The sequence below is a fragment of the Antennarius striatus genome, chromosome 4, assembly GCF_040054535.1.
Source record: "Antennarius striatus isolate MH-2024 chromosome 4, ASM4005453v1, whole genome shotgun sequence".
In the NCBI taxonomy this organism is placed as follows: domain Eukaryota; kingdom Metazoa; phylum Chordata; class Actinopteri; order Lophiiformes; family Antennariidae; genus Antennarius; species Antennarius striatus.
Genome location: NC_090779.1, coordinates 3035001 through 3047375, shown reverse-complemented (window position 1 = coordinate 3047375; position 12375 = coordinate 3035001). Strand labels below are relative to the sequence as shown.

The window sequence follows — 12375 nt, the reverse complement described above, 5'->3', positions numbered from 1 at the left end:
GTTGGACTGTTTCCAAAAATCTCACAGCGATAGTTCTGGGTCTGCATCCATAGCAGTTATGGATTGGGCAACGGTGGTACAGAGATAGTTTGCCTTGAATGCAGCAATTGAACCCTGATCCATGGGTTGGATAAGTGGAGTTGTATTGGGAAGCAGAAAAATCACTTTTACATCCAGATGGAGATCAGATAAGTGAGGTGGATGTCCAGGTGCATTGTCGAGGAGCAGCAAAATCTTGAAAGGAATTCCGCTCTCCAAACAGTATTCTCGCGCTTGAGGAATGAAACAATTCATAAACCAATCCTCAAACAATGCCTGGGTCATGCATGCCTTCCTGTTAGCACGATATGAAACTGGCAAAGTGTGCTTGTTTACATTCTTGAAGGCACGCGGGTGATAAATTAAGAAAGGCTTAAGCTTAAAACCTTTGACATTCCCGCCGAGCAGCAGAGTCAGCCTTAACTTATAGGCTTTAAATCCCGACATGCTTTTGGCTTCCTTATGGATGTAAGTGCGTTCTGGCATTCGTTTCCGGAACAAACCAGTTTCATCAACACTGAAGATTTGTTCTGGAAGATACTCCTTTTCTTTAATCAGTTCATCAAGACTGGCGACAAACTCACGTGCTCCTCCTCTCCACTCGCTGGTTCTCCGGTCACTCGAACGTTATGCAGTAGGAATCTTTTCTTAAATCTTTTGAACCACCCAGTACTAGCCACAAAATTTTGACTGTAGTCTTCTCCCGCACGTTCCTTCAACGTCTAAAATAGACTTCTAGCCTTCGTCTGCACAGTAAAAAGGCTTAATGGAGTCCGTTTTTGAATCTGATCTTCCATCCAAATGTGCAGTAATTTTTCCATTTCATGGATGGGCCCAGTGTGTTGTTTTGTAATTACTGTTGAGCGGATAGATGCAGAACCTTTCACAGCTTCACGGATCCTACCTTTGTCTTTCAAAATTGTTGACACAGTATAGAGTGTGATAACTTCAAGTCACGTGCGATCACATTCACTTTTTTTCCTCCTTCGTGCTGTTTTATCATCATCATTTTTGTGTCCAGATCGATTGCCCGTCTTACCTTCTTGGCAGCCTGAGGAGATGATGAAAACTATTTCCTCTTGGTAGACATCAGTGCACTGTACTGGGCTGGGCTACTGATCTCACAGTGTGATTGAACAGTGTGTGTGCGGCGTGGTGACTGAAGAGAGCGCGGGAGTCTCAGAGTGTGAGTACTGTGGCAGGAGGGAATGCCCGTGTTGCCCGGACATTGTGGTTGTAAAGTCGGTCGGTCGTAAGTCGCATAAGTCGTAAGTTGACGACTACCTGTATATAACAAGTATGATCAGCTTCAACAAGTCTTGCTAAACCAGATTCAATCTTCAGGAGCCATGTTGTCCTTCTCTTCTGTCATCTTCTGTCATTGCTTGAGTGCCTGTTTCTTGAAATACCAGAGTTTTAAGAGCCTACTTACTCGGAGTATTCAGCTGCCTGTTTTCACTATGAAAGCTGCAGAGCTTCTGGTTCTGTTGTGTTAGCTTTAAAAATATAGTGCACCCTCGTTCTTTGCGGTTAATGGGTTCGAGGAACCACACGTGATTAACGAATTCCGCAATAGACGACAAACTATTTATCTTATTATTTACTGTAATTTAAATGTTTATGACATTCCCCATACTGTCATTATCTGTATTACCTTTTCCCACACTCTGATAAACTGTTTAAAGCACTTTATGTCTCACGTAAGTCCGAAACTCACGGAACGGAGCGCACTTCCGGATGCCGTCAGCCAATAGAAGGCACGTACGGTATCCCATGACTGCCTACCAAAAATTCACAATGAGGTGAAGTTGCTAGCTTTGATGCACAAATGCGCGAGGGCGTACTGTACCACTGTATTTACAGAATTTCACTCAAGAAATGTTTTGAGAAAGGTGTGGTCAAGACATCTCTATTGAATATGCAGGATAAGGACTAGTGGTGTTGAAGTACAATGACCTGTTATGTGTTTCAGGTCTAGTGGGTTGGTTTGTGCAGAGAAAGTTTGGAGTGGAGATATTCAAAAAGCAGAAACAAACCATTTGTGGAATAAATAATTAGCTGGAAAAAGTATATTAACCAATATTTTGATGATTTATTATCACAGTGATGTCACAGAATTATGGATTTTTAAATCCAAACTGGGACTTTAACAACCATTAATTCAGGTCTCTACAGAAACATAGTGGTCCTCCCAAACCAACTCATAGAATCTGATAAACAACGCTTCCTGCATCAATAAATATTTGTAAATTTAGGAATTCGTGGCTGGACAGAATCAAAATGATCGGATTTACTTGAGCGATTTTTGTGATGTCATAGGCGGGAATACATTTATTTATTCATTCAGTTTAATTTTTCTTTCCGGACATGTTATTACAACAGACTTCACCTTCATCAGTGTTTGAACATCAACAACAACATCCGAAAAGAAAAAAAAAGGGTTGACTGGTAGAAGCCATTGACTTGTAAAGTTCCCATCTCCTAAATTAACGTCTCTCTCTTTGCAACCCATTGTCAACCAAATTCATACATTGCATGTCACATTTCAATTATTTTATTTTGGTACATTGTTGTTGTTGTTTTTTTAATTTAAATCATCCATTCAGTCCATTCTTGAGAAGAGTCAAAATTATGTTAATGTTCTTTTTGCAGTCCCTTTTGAGTGATGTTTCTGGGTAATTTTGCGGTTTCAGTGCCGACTGAATTTCTTCTTTTGTGTTTTTGTGTGGCTGAGATGATGTTGAATTCTGTGCCTTCCCACACTCCTAGTCACTGGTGTCAGCATCACGGTTTCTGGCCGTTGCCTCCACTGCTTGGTCGGAAAAATTGACCTATCCTGAGTCATATTTGATTGTCTACCCGGATATGGGCGTGGTCATCCCCGAGGTGGAGTTTGTTTAAGGTATGGTAGGGGTGTGCGGTAACGACCTGGCTCAGAGCTACACACTGATAGTTCCTCACAAGCTGTTGAAGTCAGCTAGAATTTGGTTAACTAGTTAGCTCTGCTTCAGTCATGTGTATGTGTCCGATGAAGGCGTATGGTCATTGTCATAGCTAACACAGCTGCGTGTATCCACACAGCTCATAAACAAACACCCTCTGCCTTTATTTACAGCCTAACAGATATTCACTGTTACCAGACAAGGGTTACGTTCAACTGACATAAAGCCTGCATGTCGAATAATCCAGACAGAAATCAAGAGGTGAATTTATCACTCATCCCCATTCTTGTGAGAGAAAGGGTAGATATGTTCTCACAAACTCGCACGCACGCACACACGCACGCAAACACACACACACACACAACTTCCCCAGCTCCAGCTGTGTCGTAAGAAGTCGAGACTGCTAATCTGAATGAGGTAGAAGTGACTGACTCTGTATCCATTACAGGATGTAATACCCCCCGCATTTTCCTCACTGTTGGGAAAATAGAAACGGCGCCCAACAGCTAGTTCAATATACAGTACTCAAGTCATGTTTCATTTAGACTGCGTTAGTTGCGCTCCCAGTGATTTCTCACTGTTTGTGACGATTGTCGGGAAACAGCATTAATAAAGTCCTGTCAAACATCTGTTGTCGTCTCCACTGATTTTTGTCCCTTTGGAAACACTGTTTTAAATTCTCTGCGATGTTTACCGGTGGTCTCAATAGGATCAGCCATCTCCTGTTTACACAATGAGCCACCGAGTCACCTTCGGCTGACTGAGAAAACATCTCCACGCTTAGCACAGAGAAATCAACAATTATTAACAAGAGAGACAAACATGAGAAAAATAAGAGTGAAATACGTAGTAACAAACTTACTGAAAGTTAAAAAAGTTCCTGACCAATGGGTAGTGCATGCTCGTTCACGTGGCGCATGCAAACAGGCAAACGCACGAGAACCCGAGTGTTGATAGAGGGCGCTCAGAGGGGGGAGGGGGTAATAGATAGAGGGAGGTCAGAGCCACGCCCCATTAATATAATGTTTTGAGGCGGAAGAGATTTGATCAATATTCAATCAAAGATATTGAGGGCCACGGATCACTTTGGGGCAAGACATTTCAAATACAGTGTAGCTGGGCATCTGGCAGTTAAATGACATGAATTAAAAAAAGCAAAGTATCGGACCTTTAAATATAACAAGACATGTCTTTATGATGTTACTGATAACAACAAGGCCGAAACCAGATGTTTATTGCATTGTGGTTAAGATTCATCTGGCAGACAGCAAAATCAACAAACTGTTGGAAAATTCCACCTTAAGGGGTTATTCTCATCCCTGGTCAAGAAGATTTCACTGTAAAAATGTGAAATGTGAAAGTGTGAACAAGACTCCACACCAAACTGCATGTGATGCTGAATACCATCCATCCATCAGTATTCTAACTTCTTCATCAACTGTTGGGGTGCGAGGAGCTGGAGCCTTTCCCAGCTGGCTAGGGGCAGGGCGGGGGGCACTCCGGGCGTGACGTGAATGCGCTGCGGAGCCACACAGAGATGCAGACAACCACGCACGAACCCACTCACCCCGACAATCAATTTGGTACCGGCCAAACTCTGTTCGCTTCGTTTCAGGTAAATGCTTCATCATTATCTCCAGGTAGGCAAGAGATACTGAATTTTTCGGACGTCCTCTCAAAATCCTATCATCTGGCATGCACACCTCTCCCTCAACTTCTGTCACCTGATCAGAAGGTGGGGGTGAATGAACGACTGATGCCGCTGCAGCAACAGAGGAAACCAACAGCCCAGGACCTGGTACAACAGAGCAAGCAAAATAGGATTTCAACAAGTTAATATGACACAACTGCACTGACTTCTTTCGGTCAGGGGTCGAAATCAAATTACACTTCTGAAAACAACTTTGATGAGAATTTAGACCCCTGGTCAGACTGGACAACCTTTGGGATTCCAAAAATAGACATGAACTGTGTCAGAGCTTTCAAAACTGGCCTTGTGGTGATGTTCTTAAGGGGATAAACAGCAGGATAACGTGTAACCTGACACATGACAGTTAGCAAAAAGTTACCACCAGCTTTGGTAAGTGGCAAAGGGCCAACGCAGTCAACAATCAGATGCTCAAAGGGGTATTCAGCAACTGGAATGGGATACAGAGGGGCAGGTTTAATTGCCTGATTTGGTTTTCCAGTCAACTGACATGTGTGGCAGGTTTTGATAAAGGCTGAAATATCTCTTTTCAATGTGGCCAGTAAAAATGCCGCATAACTTGATCATAGGTTTTTCTCACACGCAAATGACCAGCTACGCCAACATGATTAATCAGAAGGACAGTTAAACATGATGAAGAGAGCAAAACTACTTACACAATCTCATTCCCCCAAAAACAGTCAACCTGGGGAACCCATTTGCTCACCAACAGGCAATCCTGGAGAAAGTAGCCATGAGCTGCACTTTCTGCCTCATTAACTGGAAGAACTTGGCTGTACAGTGACCGAAGTGAGGGATCCTGTTTTTGCTTTTTCACAAGGTCGCTGCAAGATACAGGCAAGGGGAAAAGAGGCACAGAAACACAGGCTCTCTTTTCTTATCCGAATTATCAAGACATGAACTACCATCAGCACGACCCATAGCACGTGTCATTGCACAGGTGGGTAGTACTACAAGATTTTTGGGAGACTCAAAATCGTCTACCTGAGAAGTCGAGGACTCCACCATTACCGGTGCAACAGGCAACACTCAATCACCAGGTCATTCCCTAAGATGACCTGTACTCCTACGTAGGCAAAGAAGGGCACACTCCCTTGGTCACATCACCTTGCGCCAGATCTGAAAACAGTGTCAGTTTATGCTGAGGAGCAGAAAAGACAGAAAAACCCATTGCCCGGACATCAACGCTGGTCCCCAGATCAGTCTCTGGGGAGAAAGGCAACACAGAGATCACAATAAATGTGTCCAGTGCCTCCGAGTCTCGTAGTATCTTTACAGGTACTTTCCTATCACTCCCAACCAGTGAAACAAAACTATCCAACACAAATGCCGCATAACCAGGATCAATCTCATTAGCTGAAAAATTTGCCTGTTCTTGCTCCACAACCGGGACACCCACTCTGAGGAAGGTTTTGTGTGTGCCTGCACAGCAGCGATGGCGTGACCCCTTTCTTCTGCATGTACCGACGCTGCGGCCCGAGAGGGTTCTGAAGAAATAGAACCAGACTTTGACATTTTCTTCCACACTCGACACTCATTTCGCCAGTGACCCTTACCAAAACAATAGTTACAGACGCAGTTCGGATCCAGTTCTCCAAACTGCGATCCATTTTAGCTGAAGCCTTATCTGTCCCTTCTGACAAAGCCTTGCTGGGGAAAGCCCCCACAATACTCTCCCTGCAACCAGAGTTGCCAATACCACGGCTCTCACCAAAAGGGTGAGAGCCGTGGGTGGGTGGGTCAAGACAAAGGGTGGGTCAAGACAAACTTGTCTGAAACCTTGCTTACCTTCTGCTCATTTAGGTAAGTAACAACACGATCAGGCAGAGTATTTTTAAACTTCTCAAGCAAAATCAGTTCCTGCAAATTCTCCAAGGTTTCTACCTCAGAAGAAACACACCAGCGGTTGAAGAGAGTGGCTAAATCGCTAACAAATTCAGTGTAAGACTGCTTCTCTTTCCTGAATGAACTGAATCGCTGACGATAATCTTCAGGTACCAGCTCAAATGCCTTAAGTACAGCAGCTTTAACTAACTGATAGCTACCACTGTCTGTAGTTTCAAGGCTGAGAAGGCCTCCTGGGCCTTGCCAGTGACCATACATTGAAGCTGCACAGTATGCTCAGCATCAGACCAATTACGGGCTTCAGCTAAATGCTCAAATAACACAAAGAAAATATCAGGGTCCTGATCATTAAACTTCGGAACCGTAAATTGACAGCAACATCAAATGACAGAGTGGGAGGAACACGTGAAATGGACTCTTCAATGTTTGGCTCAGCCTGAAGCTTGCCTTCACTTATGAGATCCAACTTGTAATGTTCCAACTGTAACTTTTGTGCTGCCTGGACATGGCCTAATTCATTTTCCCGCAGATGGGCCTCCTGTCTCAACTTTTCTACCTCCAGAAAATTATTTTGTTCCTGCTGGAGTTGTAGCAGAAAGAGCTCCTTCTGCTCAAACATCAAGCCAGTTAAAAGCCAGCTACTTGAAAGAGCTGATCTGTTTTATAAGAGTTGAGCAAATCCTCACATGAAGACTGAACAAAATATTCAATCAAAGCCATTTCCCAGTTTTAACACCCTAGGGTGTTTTTTTTTTAAACTTCAGCACCGAACTACTTCAGCACACCACAGATAAGCCAGATCTAGAAGCAAAGACAAAATTCTCCACTACTGCACAACAGGATTAATGGCTGCTTTGAATATGGAACCCCATCCCTCTTGCTAACTGCCTGATGAATAGCTAGCTGACTCATTCAACCCAAGACTTCATGCAGGGTTGTGGCAGGATGGATTAAGCACGATGCCCAGCGACCCAATTAACTTTCAGCACGCTGACAATCACCTGGACAGTCCTGGAAGTGCCCCCGAGCAATGTTCTAACCACTTCCTGCACAAAAATAACAAACTAAAACATAAAAAGGGTCAACAGAGACAGCCAGTGCCCCACGTTGCTTATGCCTAACAGGAATAAGGGTTCCAAATAATTTACCAGCCCTCAAACCCTACTGGTAGTTCAGGAAAACATGTTCTAACATTTGCAGGACAAAATCTATGGAGCAACATGCTGCTGGACTTCCAAAGTCAACAACAAAGTCTCTAGAAACCCAAGAAATACCAGAGCAACCCACAATCTGTGTGGAGCACTCTCTTAACAAGCTATCCATTTACTGGCGTCCCAGCACTAAACATCCCGGATGAACCCCCATTTGTTACTAACTGGCTCAGGGCCGGCAACAAAGGTGAGGACACACACAGATGTAGCAGTCAAAAGTTAGTTTTATTTAACCCAAACAAATGAGCAAAACTAATTTACTGATGGCATGTGTATGTGGGCCTCGACCTGCGTCCGCCGATTAAGCGGGTTGGAAGATGAATGAATGAATGAATGAATGTGTATGTGGGATGGGTATCCATCGTTTGAAGCGTGTGGTTGAGTGAAACATGGTGTAAAGTGTGTTGTAAGGTGCAACAAACCAAAAAAAGGGAAAAACGCTGATGAAGCTGCAGCAGCCCCAGCTGAGAGAGTGCGCGTGACCAAAAGGGTGGTCACTAATAAACTTTGCAGGCCCATCCCAGAGAGACACCAGTGAGACACAGGTAAGCAGACTGAACAAGGTTGTGACATTACTTGTCTTCATATGAAAAGAGCAATGTTGTTGGCAGGATTTGAACCTGCGTGGGGAGACCCCAACAGGTTTCAAGTCCATCAGCTTAACCACTCGACCACAACAACCTGTTTGTTTCACCTTTGGTAAGGTATGTACAGGTCCTACTCAAAAAATTAGCATTTTGTGATAAAGTTCATTATTTTCCATAATGTAATGATAAAAATTAAACTTCCATATATTTTAGATTAATTGCACACCAACTGAAATATTTGAAGTCTTTTATTGTTTAAATACTGATGATTTTGGCATACAGCTCATGAAAACCCAAAATTCCTATCTGAAAAAATTAGCATATCATGAAAAGTTACCTTTCAGGAGCTATTAACCTAATCATCTGAATCACAAATTAACTCTAAACACCTGTAAAAGATTCCTGAGGCTTTTAAAAACTCCCAGCCTGGTTCATTACTCAAAACTGCAATCATGGGTAAGACTGCCGACCTGACTGTTGTCCAGAAGGCCATCATTGACACCCTCAAGCAAGAGGGTAAGACATAGAAAGAAATTTCTGAGTCAATAGGCTGTTCCTAGAGTGCTTTATTAAGGCATCTCGGTGGGAAGTCTGTGGGAAGGAACGAGTGTGGCAAAAAACGCTGCACAACCAGAAGAGGTGACCTGACCCTGAGAAAGATTGTGGAGAAGTGCTGATTCCAGACCTTAGGGGACCTGCGGAGGCAGTGGACTGAGTCTGGGTAGAAACATCCAAAGCCACTGTGCACAGGCGCGTGCAGGAAATGGGCTACAGGTGCGGCATTCCCTAGGTCAAGCCACTTTTGAACCAGAAACAGTGGCAGAAGCGCCTGACCTGGGCTACAGAGAAGCAGCACTGGACTGTTGCTCAGTGGTCCAAAGTACTTTTTTCGGATGAAAGCAAATTTTGCATGTCATTCAGAAATCAAGGTGCCAGAGTCTGGAGGAAGACTGGGGAGAAGGAAATGCCAAAATCCCTGAAGTCCAGTGTCGAGTACCCACAGTCAATGATGGTCTAGAATGCCATGTCAGCTGCTGGTGTTGGTCCAGTGTGTTTTATCAAGGGCTGGGTCAATGCAGCTAGCTATCAGGAGATTTTGGAGCACTTCATGCTTCCATCTGCTGAAAACCTTTGTGGAGATCAAGATTTCATTTTTCAGCATGACCTCGCACATGCTCACAGTGCCAAAACCACCGGTAAATGGTTTACTGACCATGGTATTACTGTGCTCAACTGGCCTGCCAACTCTCCTGAAATATGCTAATTTCTTGAGATAGGGATTTTTGTTTTTTCTTTACCTTTTTGCAGATATCATCAATACTAAAACAATAAAAGGCTTGAACTACTTCAGTTGTGTGATGAATCTAAAATATATTAAAGTCGAATGTTTATCAGTACAAAACAAAATAATGAACTTTATCACAATATAATAATTTTTTGAGAAGGACCTGTATATTCATTACTTGTCTTGATATGAAAAGAGTGACTTAATTAATCCAGGATTCAGGTCTGGGAGACCCCAATGAATCGAGAAACATTGTCAGCATGATTCCAACCTGCGCCGGGAAACCCCAATGGATTTCGAGTCCATCGCCTTACCCACTCGGCCACGACAAACTTTTAGTGCCACCTTTGGTAAGGTGTTGGTCTATATTCATTACTTGTCTTGATATGAAAAGAGTGACATCCTCTGCAGGATTCTAATCTGCATTGGCAGAGCCCAATGGATTTCTAGTACTTTGCCTTACATTTGGTAAGGTATAATAATTGCTTGGCTTCTATGAGAAGAGTGACGTTGTCGGCAGTATTTGAACCTGGGTGGGGAGACCCCAATGGACTTCGAGCCTATCGCCTTACCCACTCAGCGGCAACAACCTGGGAGAGCTGCCTTTGGTAAGACATCCATGTTTTTTCATTAATTGTCTTCATATGAAAAAAGCAACGTTGTTGGCAGAATTCGAACCTGCAACAAAAATGTAATGGCTGAGTGGTTAAGTCCATTGCCTTACCCACTCAGCCACTACACAACTGGTTAGTGCTTCCTTTGGTAAGGTGGTGGTGCATATTCATTACTTGTCTTGATATGAAAAGAGTGACATCCTCTGCAGGATTCTAAGCTGCGCTGGAAGACCCCACTGGATTTCTCGTACTTTGCCTTACCTTTTGCTTGTCTTCAAATGAGAGGAATGACATTGTCGACAGTATTTGAACTTGGGTGGGGAGAACCTAATGGATTTCTAGTCCTTTGCCTTACCATTGGCAAGGTATATGCATTGCTGGACTTCATATGAGAAGGACGGCGTTGTCAGCAGGATTCTAACCTGCGCTGGCAGACCCCAAAAGATTTCTCATAATTGCCTTACCTATGGTAAGGTAGATTCATTGCTTGTCTTTAAATGAGAAGAGTGACATTGTCGACAGTATTTGAACTTGGGTGGGGAGAACCTAATGGATTTCTAGTCCTTTGTCTTACCATTTGCAAGATATATGCATTGCTGGACTTCATATGAGAAGAATGGTGTTGTCAGCAGGATGCTAACCTGCGCTGGCAGACCCCTGTGGATTTCTAGTACATTGGCTTACATTTGGGAAGGTGTATTCGTTGCTTGTCTTCAAATGAGAAGTGTGACGTTGTCGGCACTGTTTGAACCTGGGTGGGGAGACCCCAATGTATTTTGAGCCCATCGCCTTACCCACTCGGCGGCGACAACCTGGGAGACCTACCTTTGGTAAAATATCCCATTTTTTTCATTACTCTTCTTCATATGAAAAGAGCAACGTTGTTGGCAGGATTCGAACCTGCAACAACATTGTAGTGGCTGAGTGGTTAAGTTGATAACCTTTACCACTCAGCCACTACAACCGGTTAGTGCTTCCTTTGGTAAGGTGATGGTGTATTTTCATTACTTGTCTTAATATGAAATGAGTGACATCCTCTGCAGGATTCAAGTCTGGCAGACCCCAGGGCTCAAAATTGCGACCATTTTGGTTGCATATGCGCCCAAATTTTTATCAGTGCGACTATTAAATATATTTGGGAGCACCGGTGCGACTAGGGAAAAAAATCTGGTGCACCTTTTTTTTCCCTCTTCTCTCCCGCTCATTGTCTCTCTCCATAGAGCAGGGGTCACCAAATGGCAGACCGTGGTCTGGATCCAGACCGCGTGATGGTTCTGTTCGGACCCGTGATCAATCCATGATAAATTCACGCGGGTAGAATTTCTTGGCTCATTTTTACTTTCAGTTCACGGTTACAGACAGCGGGCGCTGCTCTTCCAATTAATATGGTAATAGCGCCATTTAGACCCCAATGGATTTCTAGTCCATCGCCTTAACCACTTGGCCATGACAACTTGGGCGAACCACCTTAGTTAAGATATCCGTGTATATTCATTACTTGTCTTGATATGAAATATTACTTAATTCAGGATTCTGCGCTGGCAGACTCCAATGCATTTCTAGTACTTTGCCGTAATTTTGGTAAGACATATTCATTGCTTGTCTTCAAGTGAGGTGAGTGACGTTGTCGGCACTATTTGAACCTGGGTGGGGAGACCCCAATGGATTTCTAGCCCATTGCTTTATCCACTTCTGGCGACAACCTGGGAGAGCTGCCTTTGGTAAGATATCCGTGTTTTCATTACTTGTCTCCATATGAAAAGAGCAACATTGTTGGCAGGATTTGAACCTGCATGGGGGGTGTCCCCTACCAATTCTAAGTCAATCGCCTTTACCACTCAGCCACGAAAACCTGTTACTGCTGCCTTTGGTAAGGTGTCGGTGTATATTCATTACTTGTCTTGATATGAAATGATTGACATCCTATGCAGGATTCCAGTCTGGCAGACCCAAATTGATTTCTGGTACTTTTCCTTACGTCTGGTTAGGTTTATTCATTGCTTGTCTTCAAATGAAAAGCATGACAGCATGACTGTCAGCAGGATTCAAACCTGTGCAGGGAGACCCCAATGGATTTCTAGTCCATTGCCTTAACCACTCGGCCACGACAACCTGGGAGATTTTGCTTTGGTAAGGTATCCATG

The 12375-nt window shown here is 43.6% G+C and overlaps 3 non-coding genes across 3 annotated transcripts; all 3 read right to left on the bottom strand.

Moving 5' to 3' along the window:
* Positions 1-8344: 8344 nt before the first annotated feature.
* trnas-uga (transfer RNA serine (anticodon UGA)) lies at positions 8345-8426 on the bottom strand. Its single transcript has one exon. It is a non-coding gene; the product is annotated as a tRNA-Ser (tRNA).
* Positions 8427-9867: 1441 nt separating this feature from the next.
* Positions 9868-9950, bottom strand: trnas-cga (transfer RNA serine (anticodon CGA)). Its single transcript has one exon. It is a non-coding gene; the product is annotated as a tRNA-Ser (tRNA).
* A 2310-nt stretch (positions 9951-12260) lies between these two features.
* On the bottom strand, positions 12261-12343 carry trnas-aga (transfer RNA serine (anticodon AGA)). Its single transcript has one exon. It is a non-coding gene; the product is annotated as a tRNA-Ser (tRNA).
* Positions 12344-12375: the final 32 nt, after the last annotated feature.